Source organism: Dermacentor silvarum, chromosome 9 (assembly GCF_013339745.2).
Source record: "Dermacentor silvarum isolate Dsil-2018 chromosome 9, BIME_Dsil_1.4, whole genome shotgun sequence".
NCBI classification, from domain to species: Eukaryota; Metazoa; Arthropoda; class Arachnida; order Ixodida; family Ixodidae; genus Dermacentor; species Dermacentor silvarum.
In genome coordinates, this window is record NC_051162.1 from 75,254,308 (window position 1) to 75,277,341 (window position 23,034).

A 23,034-nucleotide genomic window follows, 5' to 3' on the forward strand; every position below is an offset into this window, starting at 1 on the left:
GTTTCGCAGAATATTCGATGCAGAGGCAGTCGCTTTGCTTATCGTTGATATCATCAAAATGAGGCAGTAATCAGATGAACTGGAAATATGTTTGAAGTTTGCACATTGAAAATTAGCTTGATAGTCAAGGGCATCTGTCTGGTGTTTTAATAATGGTAGATGATGAGACTGTCGGCAATTCATTTATTAACTCTGTTCCAGGCTCTTCTTTCGTCTGTACAAAAATCAATGCTACTGATGTCTTTTTGCCATCTTTCACCTCCCTTGTGACTTAATAACCTGTGTGATTGAGGGGCAACGCAGGAGACTCTAACGCGTTCATCGTTAAAGAAGGCAAGGCGTGCAGAGTCGGACACAAGAGAACAGAACCAGACAACATAAATGTCAGCGTCTGTGTTGTGTTGTTCTATTCCCTTGTGTCCGTGTCTACACGCCTTACCTTATTTCACGATGAATCCATACCAACTAGCTCAACTTTCAGTAGTTCTAGGCTCCAATGCCTGTTGTGCTTATTGCAGGCTTCCTTACGCTCCTCATTCTACCACGGAATACGCCGCTTTGAACGCCTCCCGTGTGCTTGCGAAATCGATACTGATGCAGCATCATTTACAAACGTTGCTAAGTATGCTGCTCTATCTTTATTACGAAGTGCACGGACATCATCCCAGGTGAAGTGTGTTAAAATTGAGGACAACATTCTCTGGCAATGAAAGAAAAGCTACGGGGGTGGAGCATTTGTACATGTGTTACCGCGCCGAGCAGTTCGCCAAGTAATCCAAACTCCAAGAAGGGTTTGGTAGCGCTGTTGGGCTCTCGGCGCAGGCGCTGAATCTATGCAGCTTCCACGCACGACGGTTTCGCGATGCCCCAGACGCTGAAGGGAAAGCCACAAAACAAGTTAAATTCAACACTGAATGGCGTGTTTTTACTTATTTAGCTGTTGTAAATAAGATGTTTATCTTTTATCTTCTCCATCCTAAACTAACGCGGATCAAAATGTGGGACTCTTTTCTGGAGTGCTCGCGCTAGTGCGCTCTTATCGACCGCTACTTTCCCTTTATTGCCGCACCATGTTCTCTGCGAGCTGCGAGTATAGTTCACATAGCTGCGTCCAGTCGGCTGAATTGACTTTTCATTGGACAAGTGTCGAGCATTCAGCCTGTTTTGTAAGGTACAAAACGATGCAGACATTGTCACTTTCATAAATGTTAATATTCATGTTTCATTCCAGATATAGCACGATTGTAGTGGACGCAGTGCTTGTGTCTATCGAGAGAAATGTTATGTGTATAGGGCTGTAGAATGTTGGTTCCTTCTTGTTAAGGAAGCAGGAAGTTGAGGAGAATAAGACGTTTTTGGTTAGTCGTTCTCTATAAATACTACATGCATTTAGGTCTACAGTGACTATGCCCCGTTGCGGAAATTCATCAATAAAGCTCTCTGTACATGCGTAGCCCCCCTTTTCTTCTTTTTTTTCTCCCATAGTGAACGCGGGCTTCCTTATTGCACATTTGTGGAATCGTGCTGATATTGGAGACATTTTGTGAAATAAAATTAGCTGAAAGTTCGTGTTTGTCCGATCTCCTTCTGTTCCCCCTTTCATGATTATCTGATCTGTTTCGAAATGTATCTTCTTCTAAGTATTCATAGATAGATTTCGCTTACATTACTTGACTTCGTTGCTTCAAGGAACACGGTAAAATTGAAGTTTTTTGTAACTGGTTCCGTAAGTACCATCACATATTCGTGTGAAAGCGTAGCCAAGAAATGCGTTTTCAAAAACCAGTTCTTTTTTTGTACGAAGCAAGATAAGGCAGGCATTCAATTTAATGGTGGCTTACCTCTGTGCCGAGCTCAGTTTGCCATTGTTCTATGGTAGTGATTTGGACTTTTTCTTTCTGTTTCTTCGCAGTTACCGCCATCTATTAATGAAGATACAATTACAGTTATTTCAGTCCGACTCCCTTTGCGAAGTACTTAGAAAATGTGTGGGAGACCATCATGCAAGCAACAGTTCTTCGGAATGGTGTATGAAAGATAAAAGTTGGGCAGCTGTTACACTCTTGCAACACGAGAAGGCGAAAAGCTGCTGCACATTTGGCAATACATGAAGTTATACCATCGGACTTAGACTTCTCCAAGTCATAACGAGCCGCAATGGGAAGTACAAGTGTGGCACTAAGGTGACCAACGTGGTATCTAAAGGGCAGCATGTAGGTGCACGAACCAGGCCACACCATTAGTCAGCGAGATGGCTGCGACGTGATGTGTGCAATCACCCACGCACTACGCACACCTTTAGTAAACCAGAACCGAGGAGAAGCCGTGGCTTGAGGGAAGCGCGCTCGTCTCGCACCCCGGACACCCAGGTTAAATTCCCACCCAGACCGAAATGTACCAATTTTCTGTTCGAAGCCACTAATTTACTTTGCTAACAGGAATATCCCTGAGAAATGTGATGACAATCCGGGCATTTTTTGCGGTGTCGGCCAGTTTTCGTCATGCTGCAGTTTTGACTAGGTCACTGACAAAGCCACCGCCAACACAGACACCTATGGCTTCCGCCTAAATAGATGAACGCTTTATTTAACTACGTAGTGTATTTGAGTGCAATAATGAGAATGTGCGAGGCGTAGTACTTACTACGTACATGATACGGTAATTTCAGTAATGGTAATGAAAAGATAAGCAGTGCACAAAAAAACGAATTAGCAGCAAAATCAGGCGCGTGCTTACTATTTGTGTTGCCATTTTTCACTGACTCACCATATTTAGGATTCTACTTTTATTGCGATAGCAATTATATGGACACTTCCACCGGATTTCTGCCGTCGGCGTCGCCGTCGCCGTGAGGTTCTGTATAGATAAAATCTTCGCCAGGCGCCGTATGCCCGAGCGGAAGCGTGTGGGGACGCACGCTCTCACGGAGAGCGAACGCACTCAATCTTCCACGCGCAAGCAAGGAAGCGGGTAGCGAGCGCCGGAGGGAGCGGGGGGGGGGAGGGCGCATTTCTACTCTGCCAACTACCGCGCTCGTCGCTCGCTCGCACCGTCTCTTATCTCCACACGGCTCTGATCTTTATGCGCTGTGCATTCGTCGCTCAGTTTCCGTTGAAGCGATAAACCGCACGTACCTGCGCCCGCTGCGGCGTATATGCGCTTGCTGCCAGCGTTTTGACAGTCGTTGTCTGCAGTCATTCAGTGTGATCTATTCAGGTTTGTTTGTGCGCGCTCACACCACAGCTAGTAATAGTCGGGCCACATTTTCCAACGCACGCTACAAATGCAATGCTGCTCGGATCGGCAGTGCAGCGCTGCAGGTGTGTCCCTTCGCACGCGCTGCCCACGGGCAGCGCTTCTCATCAACACCACCGTTTGACACGCGCCTTCTCGTGGTCATCGAGTCTCTCTTCATGTCGGTCTACTTACGCCGCAGCACACCTGCTTACTTAATCAGCTCATGTTTACTACAATTCATATTGCTACCAAAGCCGCTCACCTTACTTTGTATGACATTGCTGTGTTGCTATCGCATTCATTGCTTCGCCCTTAGGGTGAAACTGTGACATTTTTTTTGTCATATTTACACAAGGAAAATATTCTTGAACTGCCAGCGTATCATTTATAGGCTTGCTGCAATGAAATTTCGGATTACCTAGAAAGCCTAGTCTGGGTCAGTGTAGAAAGAGAGACCAACGTGCAAAACCTTACGTTTAAAACATCACTGAATGCATAACAAAGCACTAACAAAATTGACGTGTCTGGTGCAGACGCAAAATAATATGGTCATTATTGCTATCCATAACTCACACGTCACCCAGAACGTTGAGAACTAGTGCGGCTCCTCGGCACACTCTCCGTGATCAGGTGGTACCAGTGGATGCCCGCCCGGCGTAAAAGATATATGAGGCGGCGTGCTGTGATTTAGGTCGTATCCGCTAACTATCAAGATCAGGCGTCGTTTAATTAGATGCCATTGAAAGGCTCCTAATCAGAAAATACGACAATTTGTAGTCCCGCGCCTTTACTGAAATCCCTTCGATAGTATTTACGACAACATTTATTAAAGCTTATGCGCAAATGGAGAAAAGAGACAAGTAAGTTGAACAATGTTCAGTCATTATATATATCTCTAATGTAATCCATTGAGCCATTGTGAAATGTTGCTCCAGTTGACGTTTGAAGGCCCACTTTGCGACGAGTGTGCGAACGTTTTTCTGTACAATCGAGCCTGTAATCTTATTTAGGTAAGCCTTATATGATTCGCAGACCACTAAGCATAATCACAATGCTTTGTCACGGTAATCCTTTCTCCAAAGCACTTTAACAGAGTAGCTCTTGGAGTAGGGCCGCGGGCTCTATTGATACCTCGCGGAGCATAAAATTATGCAATTCGCTCCCTCTGTACCTCCGAAGAGGATTGGAAACTCTACATGTTGGCATTGGCTCATGGACAATGTGGACAGTGGACTGAAAACGAAGATGAAGGCGTATTCAGAACAGACGCGTTAGCATTCAACTAGAAAGCCTTGACTTTCTATTAAGAAAAGCAAGGCAATATCTCACGCAATAATGCTACAAAGCAATATGACCGCTCTCTCCGAAGTGCGTAAATATATAAATTGTTTTCGCATAAGAGATATTTGCGTTCTAAAAAAAAGTCACAGGCCTGCGCTGCACACGCAGAACAGTCACAGCGTAAGCTGGTGGAGCAGCTCAAGAGTAGCTCCAATTTGGGCACCATGCACAACAGGGTCTTCGCGGCTCTCTGTTCGCCTCGTTTTGACGAGAACGATCTGAACTGTCCGCCCGGCGTCCACGGCAAGCTGCGGCTTGAAATGCTTTCTCCACAGCAGTCTGCTGAGCCCGATCAAGCCTTACCACTGCAACATGCATGTCGGGAGCTCCGCGTTTGCAGGCAGCTTAACTAGATGGCAACATCATACTGGCGGATGCTCGGCAGCTCGGGAGCGCGTTGATTACGCGCCTCGTCTGAATCGCATATCGTCGTCTGCGCCTGCGGATGCTGCGTTTGCAGGCATCTTACTTCGATGGCGCCACCATACTGGTGGATGCTCGATTCGTCTCACCCTGCGTTTGCTTTAGGGTATTTTCCGCGGCCTGACATAAAGCGCTTGCATGGCTCAGTCCCGGCTGTCACGCAGCGGGCGCGGGTTCGATCCCAGCGGGAATCGGGTACTGTTTCGCGTTTCTGGCTATAGCGGTTATGCGGCGGACGCCAGCGGCGGCAGCATCGCGACCCGAAACGGCTATTGGAATGATCCCATAACAGCTTACGCTGTTAAATATGCATATGCAACGTGCAGATTGCAATCCGTGGGAAGCCAGTCTTTATTAAACCGTGCGATCACATGCTTTACAGCGAAATGCGACGCGTACAATCGTGTTACTACTTGTCAATTCATGCAGCAATGTTATCATTATGCAACAATTTAGTCACAACTTCATTCTCATCCAGTACTTATGTTTATAAACTATGTCGTTTGTTCAGAAGATATATTGAAGTACAAACTCCGAATCAAGCAAATAAACACTGTTAGAAGTCTACGCAGGAATGCCCCAAGGCGAAGGCGATGTATGATGCTTGGGGAGGGAAGAATGATGATGACAGGTGCGTGCACAGAAATGCACAACACGTATTCGGTACCTATTGTGCAAAGTACGGGAAGGATTATGTATGTCTTGTGCAACAAAGCCACATACCAATTCTGTGATATTGGCCAAGAAGGCACCAACACCCAGTGGCATATACCGAATGTGTAAATGAAAGAAAATCAAGTGAATCTAAGAATCTGTCCAATACTGCCACGTGTGATCTATGTAGAAAAGAGAGAGCGATGACAGTTTTAACAGACTACGTGTTGTCCTGTGAATTATTCGAACATGTAGGAGACTTCTCTACACTTGATTTGCTACATATGCTGTTTTTAATACATGTCCCTTTCTTCATTTTCCTGTGCACCATAACAATATAATTCATCATTTCATTAGCATGCCGGTGTGCTTTATAGGTACATGTATGTAGCGCTTCAATATCAGCGTGGAAACTTACGAGTGGGGAGTTTCTGACCTAATGTTTTCTTGTTTTTACTGCTAAATAGTCATAGTATTTTTTACGGGCATCTATGTCAGTGTTGTCTTCTTTCGCTTCGACATTGGGTGAAATACTTTTTCTTGCGACGAAGAGACCAGCTGGGCGTTCGCAGAAGTAGTCCAGTTAATGCACTTCGAATAACGTTCGACTATATTGGCGCTAATCACCTCCGTAAAGCTAGTTTTACCTACTCCGCGACTCACTGTTGCGTCCTGACTCGTTTAAATATACATTTTGATATCGTTTGGAGTCGCTCATTCCAGCGAATGAGGTCGTAGTTGGTGAGTCATTCAGAGTGCAAGCAGCGTCATTGTTCGTTTTCTTGCTGGGGTTTTACGCGCCAAACAAGTTCGGATTATGAGGCACGCCGTAGGTGTAGGGCTCGGGAATAATTTCGGCCGCCTGGGTTTCTTTAACGTGAAACTTACCCCGTCTCTGCTGTGAAAAATTAAGGGTTGATTCCGCGGTAAATGCAAACCGAATGCGTTAGCATTACGTCGCACGTTTACATCGCCCAATTTCGTCCCCCATCCATGATATAAACCACGGCGACCGCATTGCAACGTGTTCTGCAGGAGCTCACTCGATACACGTCCTGCCTCTTTGAGACGCTCACACACGCACACACACACACACACACACACACACACACACACACACACACACACACACACACACACACACACACACACACACACACACACACACACACACACACACACACACACACACACACACACACACACACACACACACCAGGGGTTTTTCCAGCTGCACCAAATTTCCGACAATTGATAAAATTCTTGTGAATAGTTAGCAGTGTTTAATTATGGCACGTCTGGCCGGTCATTAATGATGGGGCGAGTTCATAAAAAGAAATTTTCCGCAGTCCGCGAAGCTTCGCTCTTCCTCTAGAGTGCGGATGTTAGCAGACGTATAGAGCTGCTTATGATACACACATGCCTTACCGTCATGAAATTTGCTAGGTGGCATCCTGCTCAAGCAGGAGGGAGAATACACATGCCGTAGCACACTTCTACAGTAATTAGTGTAAGCGTGGCTGAGGGCACGCAATTCTAACGAAAGTGGCATTTAAAAGTGGCTATAGGCGCTAAAGCAAAACGTTAGGGCAGAATGTACATACAGTGCGTAATAATAGGCTTATAAAAACGCTGGCATCACCAAAAATAATACGGATCAAGGCCAAACAGTTCCGAACAATATAACATTTGGAGAAACAGCTAGGCAAACCCCAGCGGGGGCCTTGTGGTCGCGTCGGCGATTGTGACGTTGCGCTCCCGGGTTCGATTTCCATGTCTCAAAAGTTTTTTGTCTTATTTTTTTGCAATTCTTGTGACCCGCTAAATTATTTTCGCCACTCAGGCATGACACAGGCAAATGACACCAAGCAGCGCGTCCTCAATGCTTCTCGAGAGCCACAACTCTAGCACCGTCTGTTCATGCGTATAAGCAATTTTGGGGCACGGTTTTTACACTACGTTTATTCTCTTGTTCTTACATGACAACTCGCATATAAAAACGGTGCAACAAGCTAACTAGTAGTTAGACTAGTTGGTTTATACGGTCCGATGGATGTGGCTGCCTGGGAGCAGCAAGGACGTGTTGCTTGGTATCACCTTCTACTGCCAGCCCTTTTCTGCACGTCAGGCAGACTGCCACAAAAAATCAAAAAAAAAAGAAAACAATTTTTGTCAACAGCTGCTATCGAACCCAGGTACCATGGGATGTTTTACTGTAATGCTAACATAACGGCCGGCTTCAGACCGTTTCTATATAGGTGTAATTATAACCGCTGACGGGCTGCTACCGCATGATTTTGTTGATTTCGGCGTTTCTGAAGGCCAGTTCTATTAATCCATACGTACGTGACTCTCCAGGTTTTATATTTGACGTATTGAACACGTAGAACCAATTTTAAACATCTGTTTTGTTAGGACTGCGAGCCCTTATAGCTGCGTGGGCATTGACTCCTATCTCAGTGAGCCACTCATCGGAGATTCTCCCTCAAGTTTGCATGGAAGCCCATTTATAAATACTTCGCTACTTAAAGTATATGAAGCTCTATAAAAGTATAAGTGTGTTCGAAAACGACACAACATTATTTGAAACGTGTGCACAGCCACGACGTATTATACGACGCCGTAACTTGCGTTAACCAGTGACGAACCTTTATTAGTGGTGTGCAAAGTGATATGATTAAACCAGTCTCCCGATGAATCGGCAAGAAAGAACTGCTTGTGAGCGATACAGAAAACCTCATAACAAGCGTCAATCGTACTGCTTCCTAAAGTAAACTGAAGGCGATTGAACAGAGGATGACGGAGATAACTGATCGGTGAGTGATCTGCATATCTGCTTGTGTTCGTTAATGTTTCTATTAAGTTATGTACTAGAGTTTGAACTTCGACATCTTCGTAATTGCGACATATTGCTACACGGCAGTATTTCTACCAATTACTCAGATGGAACAGTAGCAGAGTGTGCTTGCATCATTGCTGTACTTGCGAGAAACACACGTCGTCAAAATTTCGCGTCAATAGGCCCCAAATGAAATGCGTTTTCTTTTTTGTTTCGGCGAAAATGCGCATTAACGCCATAGAAGCAGATGTACGAGGTTTTCAGCAATTAAGAGCATGCCGGTCCGCGGTGGCTGCGTCTACTCAGGCACGCTGCACCGCAACACACGCACACTGAGCGTTGGCATGAAGAAAACGTGTATTTAGCTTTACAGCGTGCTTATGCATGAAATATTTTAACATCAAACATGCGAAAACCGACAACCTAAGTCGGATGTGCTTCTATAAAAATTTGCGGATCTATCTAACGTACCTGTAAAAAGGTCGTCCTACCTTTAGCCACACTCATTTATTTACCCACAATTTACGGGTAAATAATATTAATATGGAATACGAACATCAATATATACTGGCCAACAAATACGATACGATACACTTAGTTGGGCTACAAAATTTGATACTCACTTTAGCAAGAGCCACCTCAACTTGGACGATATCACCGACCACTTTACGGATAGTATCATCTTTATCGCTGGCGTCAGTGTTTTCCTCTGAACTTTCATCGCAGCTATCCTTAACTTCTTGGTGCAGATTAGAATTCCCTCGAAAGGCATAAATAAAGTGTATGACGGACCGCATAAAACTTCGGTACTGTTCCAGCTTGGCCGGCGTTTGTTCACTCTCGACCAACAGTTCTGGATATGGTGCAAACCGCGGCCAAGGTATGTTCACCTAGGGAAATGATAGAGGTTTAAATAAATTTGTACATATTGGAGGCGCAGATATCTGTAAACTGCAAATGCAACTAATGTGATTCTAATTCATAATAAGTATGTTCATGCTGAAAAGCGGACGAAAGTAATGCGAGTGATTATAGGCAGGGACAATGTCAATGCACGTTCAGAAATGCTGGTAATGAGGAAAGAAAGTCGCAACTGGCAAAAGTGCATGTTCCAGTGGCTCTCATGTAAAAATCATGAGGAAGCCATCACCAATGATTGCACATGTAAGGGCTTGAACTAATGGACGAACGAACGAGCGAGTGAGCAACAGTCCCCCCGCCCCACCCCATCCTTGCCACCCATCCCTGCTACTCGCTTTCCTGAGAGAACGCACCATTTCCCTCGGCGCCTTGCTTTACTTTTCCGGAGTTCCGTCGTAAGAGCGGCGAAGAGCAAATTTAATCATTATATTTCCCTATGGCGCAAAGTGCTTTAACCACTTACTGAGTTAAATGGGCTACATGGGCGGAATGAATATGCTTGAAAATCGCACAGTGTATTTGGCGATAGTTTGGTGAAAGAAAAAAATTGGCCGCCATCCCGCTCTGCTAACGTGAATGTCCAGCGAAGCTGTATGAAACAAACACCACACATGGTCGAGCATTGTATTCACGCTGTTCTTCTGGTGTCTTTATTGTCCATATTCTACCCATGACAGCTTTAGTATGAACTGAATGAGTGGCTAGACGGGTCTCCCTTTTATATATGAAAGCGTGGTGACGTCACTAGGTGTATCAGTGGCGTAGCCAGAAATTTCGTTCGGGGGGGGGGGGCTCAGGTTGCAGCGCGGCCTCCTCCTTATAGAATTTGTCGAGGGATCAAATGCATGAATAATAACTGCATTGCCGATTTCATTGTATATTAGAAGCTGCAAACGAATTATTGAACGCTATGCACTGTCCAATAAAATATGTATGTTTTCATAACAGAATATATTCGTATTCCCCAAAAATTGTGGCAGAAATAACTGATATCAATGCTTCCGTGTTTTTTTGTCTAATTAATAAGTAAAGAAAACATCACATGAACTTTAGAACTATTGACCCTTTTCACGGAGCAGTTTGTTTTAGAGAAACGAGATGGCGCTCACGGCGGCGCGCCATACCTTTCCTCAGCGACCGCGCACGAATACGAAACCATTACCGATTCTACCTTGCTTCTGGGCGATCAGCTGTCGGAAATGCAACTCAGTTTTCGCTAACACACTCTGCTCCAATCATGCTAGATTGAATAATGTGGATTGAAGACGTGTGCAGTAGTTCGCTGCAAAAATAGTGACTGGCATGTTAAGGAATAGAATGAATCTGTGTGGCGAAGTTCGCGGACCGCTGCTGCAACTGTCCGAACGTGTTACCGGCACTTCGTGATGTACGGCTTTCCTCGAGGATACAGAAATTTGCTCATCCGCCAGCCTTGTATCGCTAACTTTCAAAGAAAGGGTTTCATCCCCAGAACGTCGGCAACAGTGAGTACCACTCGTTAAACAATGACAAAGGGAGTAGCGCCGCTTCCTGTCATATTAAGTTTCGCGCACGTTATCTATACACATCTGTTCAAATGGCAGGAAAACTTACGCCAACTCTATCGCCGACGTACCAAGAATAAGTGAATGGACGCACATTTGAATATATGCGCACTGTATACACACAATAAATGACGGACTACGCCTATGGCGAACCAATGGTCGAAGCTGAATGTTTCGTGACGGTCCACAAGAGTAAGCAAGTTACTAGCTGTAATATATATTTGCTACAAGGTATTACAATGTACAAAACAGCTACGTTTCAAGCCTTGTGCGCAGCAAGAACAAATGTATCGGATTCGGAACTGAGTACACCCGCGAGCGATTAGGCAGAAAATAATCAGATAGTGGCCGCACCGAGGAACTTCACTGAGTCAGAAACTGACAAGCCACTGCTTCAAAATATTTGGCGAATAAAGAACAAAGAGCAAAACACACTAATCCTGACTGAATTCATAATAGCAAAGCTTGGAATGCATATTTAGCCCCGCTTTTAGAAGAAGCACCATATAAACTGCCTGCGCCGTTTGGACATAGCTTAATCAGCTCCGAAAGCGTTTTTGCATGTTCTCTGAAGCTGTGATCAAAGCTTCGTGTCGTCCGCCTAGTCACCGTCTACGATATCTCCGAAAACAGAGGTTTTCTAAGCAGCGCCGGCGTCATACACTTCCATTGTAAACAAGAAGGCAACGGAGGCAGTTCAGGCAAGCAATGGACGCGTCACCACGTGATCAAATATGGCAGCGCCCACGGGATCGCCGCGAAAAGGGTCAATACCAGTTCGAAACCAGCAAAGCAGTGCATGCAGCTTATATGAAAAACGTAAAGGCCATGAAATGAATAAGTTGAGGACACATATTTTGATGAATCTTTGTCATTCAAGAACCTTGTTTACATTTTCGTGCATATGCAACGGCCAGGAAGAAACCTCAATGACGCTATCCCTCGTTGAAATCGATTGCGCAGGAGCAGCTGTAATTACACCGAGATAATACTCGCAGCAGTGAGTACAAATAAAAAGTGGGAGTTCTGCAAAGTATATATATTAGAAATGCGAAGATAGAATTGAATATACAAATGCGAAGATACAACTCGCTAAAGGGCAAAAAAAAAGAGTCGCTGGAAACGAAGTTCACTGCTTGTATGCACAAAATCTCGCAGTAAGATATTTAAAAATACGTATGAGTCTCCAATAAATCTACGTATTTAAGCAAACGTCAGTGTATATAATGCATCAAATACGAGAAATAAACATGTTGCTCAGTCACAGATAGTATACTTTGTGCACAGAAAGACAGATGATCCTGGCAAGAACATAACTATGATCGCAGAAATCGTGATATGTACTTGGGCCATGCAGCGTAGAGCACTGCACGGGCCGATTTTTGCGGCCCGGGCCAGGCCCGGGCCCATTTTCACATTGGGCGGCCCGCCCGAGCCCGATCAAAACTTTAATGGCGAGACCCGGGCCCGAAATAATCTACGTTACCCGCCCGGCCCGGCCCTCCACCCCTTTACCTTAAGCCCGAGCCCGGCCCGAGCCCGACTCGAAACCGGCCCGAACCCGGCCCGAGACCGAAAAATACATGTTTTTCAGAGTTGAAAAGCCCGAGAATAACTCTCAGAAATCCCGAGCCCGGCCCGGGCCCGCGTCAGAAAACCCGAGCCCGGCCCGGGCCCGGGTCAAAAAGCACACGCTGTACCCGAGCCCGGCCCGAGCCCGTGAAAAAACTCCTCTACCCGGCCCGGCCCGGCCCACGGGCTGGGCCGGGCCCGGGCTTTCTGGTAAGCCCGAGCCCGTGCAGTGCTCTAATGCAGCGGTCGCGACAGTGCCATGTGGGTAGAATAATAGAGGAATAATGCATAAATCAGTACGAAAATGTGTAATTTAACTGCCTGCACAACGCCAACAATTATTCTGCACACAAAATTAAAGGAGGGTATTCCTTCGTTTCAAAAAAGAAATAAAAGCAGGTAGCTGAAAAGGAAAGAAAAGGACAAACGAAGGCCACAGATGATGCGGTAAGTTGAACTACCCAATATCCGAGTGTTTTTGGCGAACGCCGCGTGGGCCGGGTTTTCAATGAGCAAGGTTGGTCCAAATTGGTTATTGGTATCCTCGTAACTTTTGTATTCGCGTGATAATTGTGATCATGATGTTAACTGCTAGAATAAACGGCGAAAATTTCTGCGGTTTTAAAAGCTAATGAGCGGTCATACGTTTTCATAATTAAGAATTTATGGACCTGAAGGAACAGTGCTTTTTACTTGCATTGATTTTTGCTGCTTCGCTATCTAAAGGACAAACTTCTCTCGGCGGGAAAGTTGAGCGAAGCGGTCAATGACTTCGGACACGTTGATGCCGACGTCTCTGTGGCTGTATAGAAGCGCCAGCCTAACCATGCGTTCCACAGACATTGTAGAGCGCAAGTAGTTTTTTAGTAAATTCTTGTGAAAAAATATTCTCTCTACGCTGGCAGTGGTCACTGCAAGGGTGACTAGAAGCTGCAGCAGTATTTACACATTTACATAGAACCTGCTGTCGTAGTGAAAGATGGGCATGTATTCCGGTGCTAAAACCTAATACACTCCCTTGATGTCGTTGGCATACTTGTTTACGTACCTTGCAGAAACATTAGGCTGTTCGATTCCAGCGATGTCCGTCGTTTCGTCAGGAAGAATGGAGAAGCAGCCTGCTTTTGAATCTAAGCTTTCTTTGATAATGTCACCACAAATTTCTATAATTTGGTTTTGTGCGTGTGGGCTTAAATACGAGGCAATACTGGGGCAACTTTACAAATGGTTCTTCAGATATGTATCTCCAAAATCAGCTCGCATGCGAAGAAGCACTCTCAAAATGCCTGTATTTTCAGCAGGGGCATTGCTTAAATCCATAGGGATTTAAGCAATGCCCCTGTGGCTCTCCCTGTGGCCACGGAGAGCCAGACCTTGTCGCCCGCAAAAAAAAAAGAAAATAAATCCTCAATAATAGGCCGTTCACTTTCTTCTGTTTTCTCATATTTTACTTTGCCTGCCCTGGTCCAGCTGATCATTCACATTGGGCACGCTCCCTGATAATGTTTGGAGAAAATTATCAGCTGCTAGCTGACAGTCACGGTGATATTTAGTATTTTCGTGTGTGTGGGAGATTGCGAGCGCGCGCTTCCATTTATGGAATGGCTTGGACACAAGCGTTCCAGTGCGCGCATGGTGGCCCAAGTTTATAAGAACATTAGCGCCATAAAGTTCTAGAATTGAAAATATTTTAAAGCATGCCTTCGGAAATGTCAGCGCACCTTTCGCCTCAAAAGTTTATGAGAACTTTATATCCATACAGTTTCGTAATTGAAATCCATGCGCTCCGTGTATTCGGCGGCCACTGCGAGATGCCGCAACGCGCCCGCTCGCTATCGAAAAGCCATTGAAAGTTTGTGCTCGGATGGGGCTCCTTGCGTTACGTGACTCCATGTGCAAGGGCGTTGTCATGAAATCCAGCCCGAGTTCGCAATGTTCGTGCCGAAATGTCTTTTCGAGCGTGAAAAGTACATTGTAGACAAAATCCAGAATGATTGCCGGCGTCGGTGGTAGTTTTGGTCGGCGGTGCATGCCAGCACGAAAAAATTTCGGGGGGGGGGGGCTGAAGCCCCATCAGCCCCCCCCCCCCCTGGCTACGCGCCTGATATATTTATATATATATATATATATATATATATATATATATATACGTAGTTATATGCGCCACCATGCTTACCTATCTAAAAGGAAGACCCGTCTAGCAACTCATGCAGTTCATTCTAAGGCTGCCATGGGTAGACCATGGTAACTACACACACACACACACACACACACACACACACACACACACACACACACACACACACACACACACACATATATATATATATATATATATATATATATATATATATATATATAGAGAGAGAGAGAGAGAGAGAGAGAGAACTTAAGCAGGGCTACAAGCTTAACAGAAGAAGTTTAATTTCATCAGTTTCGACCAGTGTCTTCATCACGGTTTACAAAAAACTTCCTACTTCGGCACTGATGGTCAAGACAGCAGACAGCGTGCCTGCTCGTTCTCACATACATCGCACAAAGAGGGACAGTGGTGGCGGTGATTGACTCTTTCTAAGCGCTTTGACAGATTTACAGCAGCCTTATTGGCAACATTAGAGGGCAAGAGACGGGTGGAGTCCCATATATGTTGGGCAAGGAGGCCAGTGAGAAAACGGAAAGAACAAGAGGGAGAAAAAGAGAAAATAAAGAACAGAGAAAGAAAAGCCATAATACGGAGAACGGCAGAGGGGCTGAGCTTAGTGGTAGCTAGGTTCCCGTTTACTCCGGACAGGGAGGAGAAAACGGTCGCTGTGCAGTACCAGAGCGCGTGCGCCGCTGTAGAGGGAGAGAGGGCAAGTTGAACAGGGCGTGGGGGCATAATAGGGAAGGAGCCCGGAAGGGAGGCAAAAAGGCGCAACTTGCGGGAAGTAGCCCAGTGTCACAATACACATATTTAAGGCACGGCCCGCTCCGGCGATCCCCGTGGTCCAGCTTAAGTGTGAAAGAAAATACGAGGGGTTGCAGTGGCGAGTGCTTCCTTGGGCTCCCAGTTTTAGGGGTCTCCATGTGTTTGCAGTTTGCGAACGCTTATAGGACAACCGACACCACGTCAGCTCGTGCGGATTCCTAGAAGGGGCAATAAGTCACTGGGAATGACTGCTTGAGTGGCAGGGCAGTGGAAACTGTATTCATTAATTTTCCGCTCACCCGCTGAGGGGCACATGGAGATAACAGCAAGCGGCTGCCAGCGTCGCAATTTTCGAATAGAGAGCACGTATGCGCGCTACCCTCTATCACTGCATATTCCGGAGGCACGTCAGTCGCCCCGGACTCTCAATAATTCCTTTAGCGTACGTTCGAAATTTAGGAATTAAAAAAAAGATTCTCTCTGCTCGCGTGCGCGGGTGTGTTGGAAACCAGACTGCAGTAGCACGACGCTCACCCGTTCAAAGGAGTGATCTGGCAGTCGAACGTGCCTGGAAAATGGTAGATTGGGCCAGACGATTTACATGCGCGCGATGGTTGTTGAAACGCAGGAGATATGGGTCTCTGTTTGTTCGACATATGCCTGCTGACACACCTCGCATGTAATTCTGTACACGACATTACTGGAATCACGGTCAAGATGTTCGTTAATTTTATATGCAAGAAACTGTCAGCCCTTCCACTGGGGTGGGGATGGAAGACCAGCGAAGCTGTACTATGGTGGGAATTATATATATACAATTGTGACTATTAATTTGTGATGGTGTAATTGGTTATTCGAACTATTAAAGCATGGGAAATATATATCATCCGGTGGCTTTCATTTATTTAGTGACCCTAGGGACCACAGCCTTATGGTCGCTACGATACACCGTCATAGGGTGTACGGTAAAGGTTGGCACATTCTTCATAAACACGTCACCAACGGCGCACGCGTTCGGTGCTAACGCGGGCAAAACGCCGCCACCGTCAACAACAGTTGTGCGCGTTGTTTGTGTGACCGCACACAACCGCTGTCAAAACGCTGGCTACGTGAAGGAACGGCTAAACGCCGTTGTCGACACTGTTAGAGGAGAGGCGGGCGAGAGCCAGAGAGAGTCGACGGCACAGGCGGCAGAGGCAGGCAGGGCTGCGCGCATGCGCCGCAGTGGGAGAGCGCGCACGGATACGCACAGTCTAGGGTGCCTCGATGCTCTCCTCGCCCACCGCTCCCCTTCGACTGGGTAGTCATGTTTGCTCTCCGCCGTGCGTTCGCTCCCCGTGAAAGCGCGCGTCCCTCGCCCTCGCGCGCTTTCACTCGCACATACAGCATACGGCCAATGAGATTTTTTTTTCTATTGCCGGACGCGACCATAGGTTTTACAGCTTCGCTGTAAGTTAGCCGGACGCGAACTTGGTTTTACAGCTTCGCTGTAAAACCAAGTTCGATGACTCAGCTGTGTCTGTTTTGTTTCCATCCTCCTCTTGCCCTGTGTCGCTGCCAATAAGGCTGCTGTAAATCTGTCAAAGTGCCTAGAACGAGTCAATCACTGTAACCACTATCCCTCTCTCTTTGATGTATGTCAGAACGAGCAGGCACACTGTCTGCTGTCTTCACATCAGTGGCGTAGTGGCATTTTCTTTGTAAACCCTTATGAATACCGGTCCACCAGCCAAACCTGTTGAAATTAAACACTTCTGTAAATCTCGTAGCACCGCTCAAATTCTCTACGTCTGAAAGGTAGCCTGGATAATTTCTGTTTACTATATATATATATATATATATATATATATATATATGTATATATAGGGTGGCCCAGCTATCACGCAGCATGATTCAAAAAACAGAGGCGTTACGTGATGCGTTACGTGATACACTCAAAGTGCCTCGAGCGGCCAGTCGTGCGGCAATTCTGCGTGGTTTCGCGGGCTTCTTTCACACTCGGAAAAACACATTTTTGTAGCAATTATGGAGCAACAGAAAGCTGTATCAGGAGTTTTTCATGTTGCCCTACAACTTCCGTTGGCTTCGCGTAACGCCGTTCCTATTTTTTTAAATTGAGCTGCGTGATAGCTGAGATACCCTATATATATATCTACAGGGTGCTTTAGCGAACACTTTCAAAATTTATTTAAGGTTGCCTGTTGCAGATCGCCCAATTCTAGTTAATGAGCTGGTCTATTCGAAGAGGCGGACATTACTTGCACAAGAAATTGAAATGCATAATCGAATCATTAAGAATAATTCACTCATTAGGTTTTCAACTAATTACCTGATGGCCCATATTGCAATTTACCAATTGTAGCCGAGGAGTTTTCAAGGCAGATCCACTTGGAAATACTTCTCAGGATGACACCAGTTTCAAGATATTAATTCCCGCACTTTGCGGAGAAATGGATCGACGTTCCAGTTATTTTGTGCCTGAATGCATAAAGCGACGTTTTGTTAAGATAACTGGAACGCCAATGCATTTCTCCGCAAAGTTCGATAATTAATATCTCGAAACTGGTGTCATCCCGCGAATTCGTTCCAAGTGGATCCGCCTTGTGGACTCCACGGCTACAATTTGTGAATTGAATATGGTTCATTGTACGGTTACCCGAATGATCCCCCGGTGCTTCGCCTACTCATCATCATTCACGTCGTAGATATGCGGTGTTCTTTTTTTTTTGCAGTGTAGGCAAAGTGTCGATATTGAAATTTTCTTAGCAAATTTTGTATCCACTGCTCTTTTTAGGCAACCATATGGTGCTCTTTTTTATTCGGAAACAATCATCAAGTGATCGGAGATGTCGATCGACCATGCAGTAAATAAATAAGGGTAGCAGCGTTCGATAGAGATATCAATATGTATTGTGACCATTGGCTAATTTATGATCGATAATTGATACGAAGCGGTCACAGGAGGTACAAAAGAAAAGAAAACGCTGTGCAAGTAATCCCTGCCCACCCCAAACTCCGCCCATATGCACTGAATATGTTCGGGAGGTTGGGCAGCTTCCTGCAGCCCGCTTAGATGTTTAATGCAGTCAAATTTTGACCACCATGCGGCCATCCCAACTATCTCTTCTCCCTGCCCCTATAGTGTACTTAGAAATTTTCCGTCATCAAAAGCACCTTTTGTGACCGCTAACAAAGACGCCCAGCATATTCAAAACTAAATACTCCTGCGAGTGTCCAATGCTGTTTTTTATGGAGCTGTTACTCTTAACTCTTACTACACATCGATCACCGATTTACAGCACTTAGAAATTCAAGAAATGCTGACAGTCAACGCAAGGGCCAGGCTTAGGAGAGCATATAGTGTAGTAGCGCTCAAAGACGAAAAAAAAAGGGGCCTCGGCGCGCATTTAGTCGACGGAACTGTTCGCTAAGGCACGCCCTTACAAAGAATGAAGCTGCACTTTCACTATTGAATATTTTAACTTGGCTATGTTCCACAGCTAAAATTATTGTGGGAAAACGCTTGTTTAGAAGGAGAATATTTAAAAAAACCACTTTTGGCTGTGGTCAGTTTACAACAATTTAACAAAGAGATAACATCCATTTGACAATGGTTAAACGGAAACAAAGCACACAAACATTCGCACCCAGCCTTCAACAGATTCTTATTCAGCTCCATCTTGAACGAAATAATAGCTATGTAGTAAAGATAATGTCTTTCAGAAATGTCTTACTTTTTCAATATGCGTGACACATATGTCAAAATGTGCGTTTAAGTACAGCCGTAATTTGTACCTTGACCTCAAGTAATGACCGATAGCCATGCCAGGAATGCTTCTATAAAAACGGCGCCTCTGAGAACAAACGCTCAGCTGTCGCATATATATTTTCGTATAATAATTGTAGCGAAATTGTTTCCTAATATGTTAACATCATAGGTTACAGCATACATTTCATATAGAAAAGATGGAGATATCATAAAGAACACACATATTCCATACAAAATAAGTAGAAAAGCAATGGCCTCGTGGATATTTTTCTTATCAAACAATGGGTTAGGACCCATGAGGCATCATAATGTCACATGATTGAGCATATTTGCTGCAACCGCTTTAACGCTCTAATGAGCAGAATTCTTCGCAGAAGCGTGTTTCATTGCATGGTAACGGGAAAATAAATTATAGCGTTTGTTAAGGCTAGAAGATTCTCTATACTTCATATATAGTGCAACAGATGAAAAGAACGTATGAATATGTTAAACATTTAGAAGTGGGAAGTTTAGTCTCAACTTTAACGAGGAAATGTTTGAATATATTCATCCCCTCCATAGCTCAACTTACCGACAACAGGTATCGTTGGTGTGCTTCACTGCCAACCACATTTATCGTTGCCACAGGTCTAAGACCCGTATGTTTCAAAATTTTAACTGATGTCGCTTTTTCCCCAGTAGGCACAGGCCAGTTGTCTAAATGAAAGGTCTTCAATATATTTATCACAGCGTCCCTCATGGACTCTGGTCTCCTTTTTCTTTCATCTGGAAAAGAAACGATACACACAAAGAAATGTTTGTAATCTGGTTGGTGCAAAGTTTGACCAACCATTGCTGCATAGGCAATCGTTAAATTTAGCACAACAGTTGGTCAAGTAGACTGACCTGACAGCTTTGACGAACCTGAATTAACATTAAGGATTTGGCGCAGCCTCCGCCTTTGCTCGTTCTCAAGCTTCTGTAGTGTTTTCGATGGAAACCATTCCCGAAATATGATAAATTATTTTTTAACATGAGAACCCAATGCGAAACAAGGGAGAAAGAAGGGTTTTCATGTGGAACGTCATGCTCGAAAAAGTGGTACCGTAAGAGATAAAAAGCAAAAACAATATATTCTGTAAAAACAAATATTCCAACCAACCAAGGCATTCGTTCTCTACTCATAAGTCAGCTGTAAGGCCCACTAATTATGGAAAGACTACAAAAAAAAAACTCGTTGTCTGCGTCCATAACCGCAGTAGTTTGCATTCTACAACGCAGAACTCGCTGCAATTTTGAATAGACCTCAGAACTGGCCGCGCTATCGGGTGGGTAATAACTATGGCAAATTAGTGCAAATTCATAAGGGACACAAATAACAAAGTGGACAAGGACGGGTGCTTGGATGGGAAAGATAACGTGAGCTACTTACTTTTGAAGAACTCGTGTGAAGTTGCAGAGTTTATTAAGACCGCTCTAAAATGTAGGCATTGCGTGTTCAGTAGACATAGCGCCACCTTTTAGATTCTGCGCCACAGGACAAGCTGACTGCTTCTGTAAAAAGCACCCGTCCTTGTCCTCTTTGTTCTCTGTGTCCATTAAGAATTTGCGCCACATTACCTTAGTCATTATGCACGACCGACTAGCCCAATAGTCAGTCCTCCTATCGCGTTGTTCGTGCATACTTCCAGCCGTTGATTTTAGATCATTTGTTATTATCCTGGACATGTGTTTCTACTGAAAGAGAATTTTTTTTTTCATTATACGGCGGGCTCACAGTGCTGTTTGGTTGTCCTTACAAGCGCATAAGTGGTTTTCAGCCCTAGCTGTTACAAATACATTACGTTGAATAGCCTATCTGACTCTTTTATTGCTTTGTTCAAATAGAACTAGGCCCGTGCAGACTTACAACATTTCTCGTGAAGAAGGTTTAATGACCATTTCTGTATAAAAGTACGTCTGCGATGAGGAAAATAACAATGGCGGAATTGGCCTATAAGATATCCTTGATGTTTGTATTCCGGACTTTTATACGGCCCTATGCGAATTGGAATTCACTGTTAGTTGTATCCATTCAGCATACGTAACGATGGCGTTCAAATGTCTGCCACTAAATTATTGTAGTGAAGAAGACAGGCGTGTGCTTAGGGCGCACCGCTCGAGGAGAGAGTTCGCGCGCTTAGTGCCTGGCGCTAGATCAATATAGCAGCCAGTGTATAGTTCTCGCTTGTGAATTGAACTGCCTTAATATTCGGTGCAAGTACTTAGGCTTTCCGCAACCCTCGAACTCCGCAGTCAAAAGTTGCCGCCTGACGAAATGGCCTGACGACGCACGCCAAACACCACCGCCAGCCTCACCCAACCTTTTATGTCCTGGCTCGCTGCGTCAGTGGCATCCAGCCATCTTAAGCAGCTCCGGTGATAACGACGTTCAAGAATGGTTCTCATCCTACGGACGCGCAAGTGCCCAAAACAAATGGGACGATACTGAGAAATTGAATAGCGCGCTCTTCTACCTCGCGGGTTAAGCGCACATGTGGTTCTCGCAACCATGAACCTGACATTCGCACCTGGTCCGACTTCAAGACGAGCATCGCGCTAGTTTTCAGCGGACCGGCGCTGCGAAAGTTTCGTACCGAAGAGCGCTTGCGCGACCGTTTCCAACAACCCCGTGAGACATTCACCAATTCCATAAGAGACGTTGTCGACTTTTGCAAGCGCTTCAATGTATCAATGACCGAATCCGATAAGACCGTCATATCATGAAGGCGATCGAAGATGACGCCTTTCAAATGGTCTTCTCGAAAACCCACTAGCCCTCATTGAAGTTGCTGACCTTTGTCGCAGTTATGATGAAATCCACTGACAGCTTCTCCTGACCTGGCGTTCTTCCTCACAGCATGCCGCGGCTTCCAACTTTACCACAGTTGACGACCTCGGCCCTCTGTTCTGCGAGATGAAGGATTTCATTCGTGGCGAAGTCGCTCGACAGCTGTCTCTACTGACTGCAGTTCCAAGTCCTACGCAATCTTTTACTCCTAACCTTTGACAGATTTCTGTCCGCTCATGCACTGTCGCCAGCGCCTGCACATCTAAGTTGCGCTGAGGTTGCAGTGAGGACCGTACTGGCGACCATCTCGCCACCACTTCCGCTTTACCGTCACGTCCAGTTCCTGGCGGATTTTCCACCAGGTTACCAACCAAAGCTACATCATGGCGCACACCCAACAATCTTGCCATGTAGTGGCCGGATCACCATTCAAGTACTCATGCACACAGTCGACTTTGCCGTTATGTCTTCCTGCTCATTCTATAGTGAAATAAAACAAACACTGGCCAATGGAAAGGCCACGCACTGGAAAATAAAACTTCACGTTTCGGGTCTCGTACGGTACCCTTGATCACAATGAAAGCTAACGCAGTGGTTCTTGTTTTAATATGGAATAACTGGCGCAGTACAAGTGTGTAAATGTCGGATAGATTCCCATGTGTCCTGTTTATTGCATGTTGCGTCCTCTGAATATTCAGTGATTCAAGCACTCGTCTTGCAGGCAGTTTCTTCTCGGTGGCGATAATGGATGCCGATTCCCACTCTATGCAATGTCCTGTGTGTGTTCTCGTGGTGTTCTGACAAAGCGTTTGAAGATGAGTTGCCCTTGATGACATCGCACTGATGCTGTTTTATGCGTTTTTCGAAATTACCGGTCTCGCGGACATAGGTTGCGTCACAATTTCTGCACGGTATTTTATACACAACAACGTAGTACCTCGATCGTTCCAAGGGGTCTTCTGCGCGCATCGTTTGACCACGTAGCTTGGTTGACCGGGACATGTGCAACCCAAACGT

General features: G+C 45.3%; 1 long non-coding RNA gene across 1 annotated transcript; it reads right to left on the reverse strand.

Moving 5' to 3' along the window:
- Window positions 1-1,847: 1,847 nt before the first annotated feature.
- LOC125940436 (uncharacterized) lies at window positions 1,848-19,900 on the reverse strand. Its single transcript, XR_007463651.1, has 3 exons — window positions 19,780-19,900; window positions 9,118-9,384; window positions 1,848-1,922 (listed from the first exon to the last, which is right to left on the reverse strand). It is a non-coding gene; the product is annotated as an uncharacterized LOC125940436 (long non-coding RNA).
- Window positions 19,901-23,034: the final 3,134 nt, after the last annotated feature.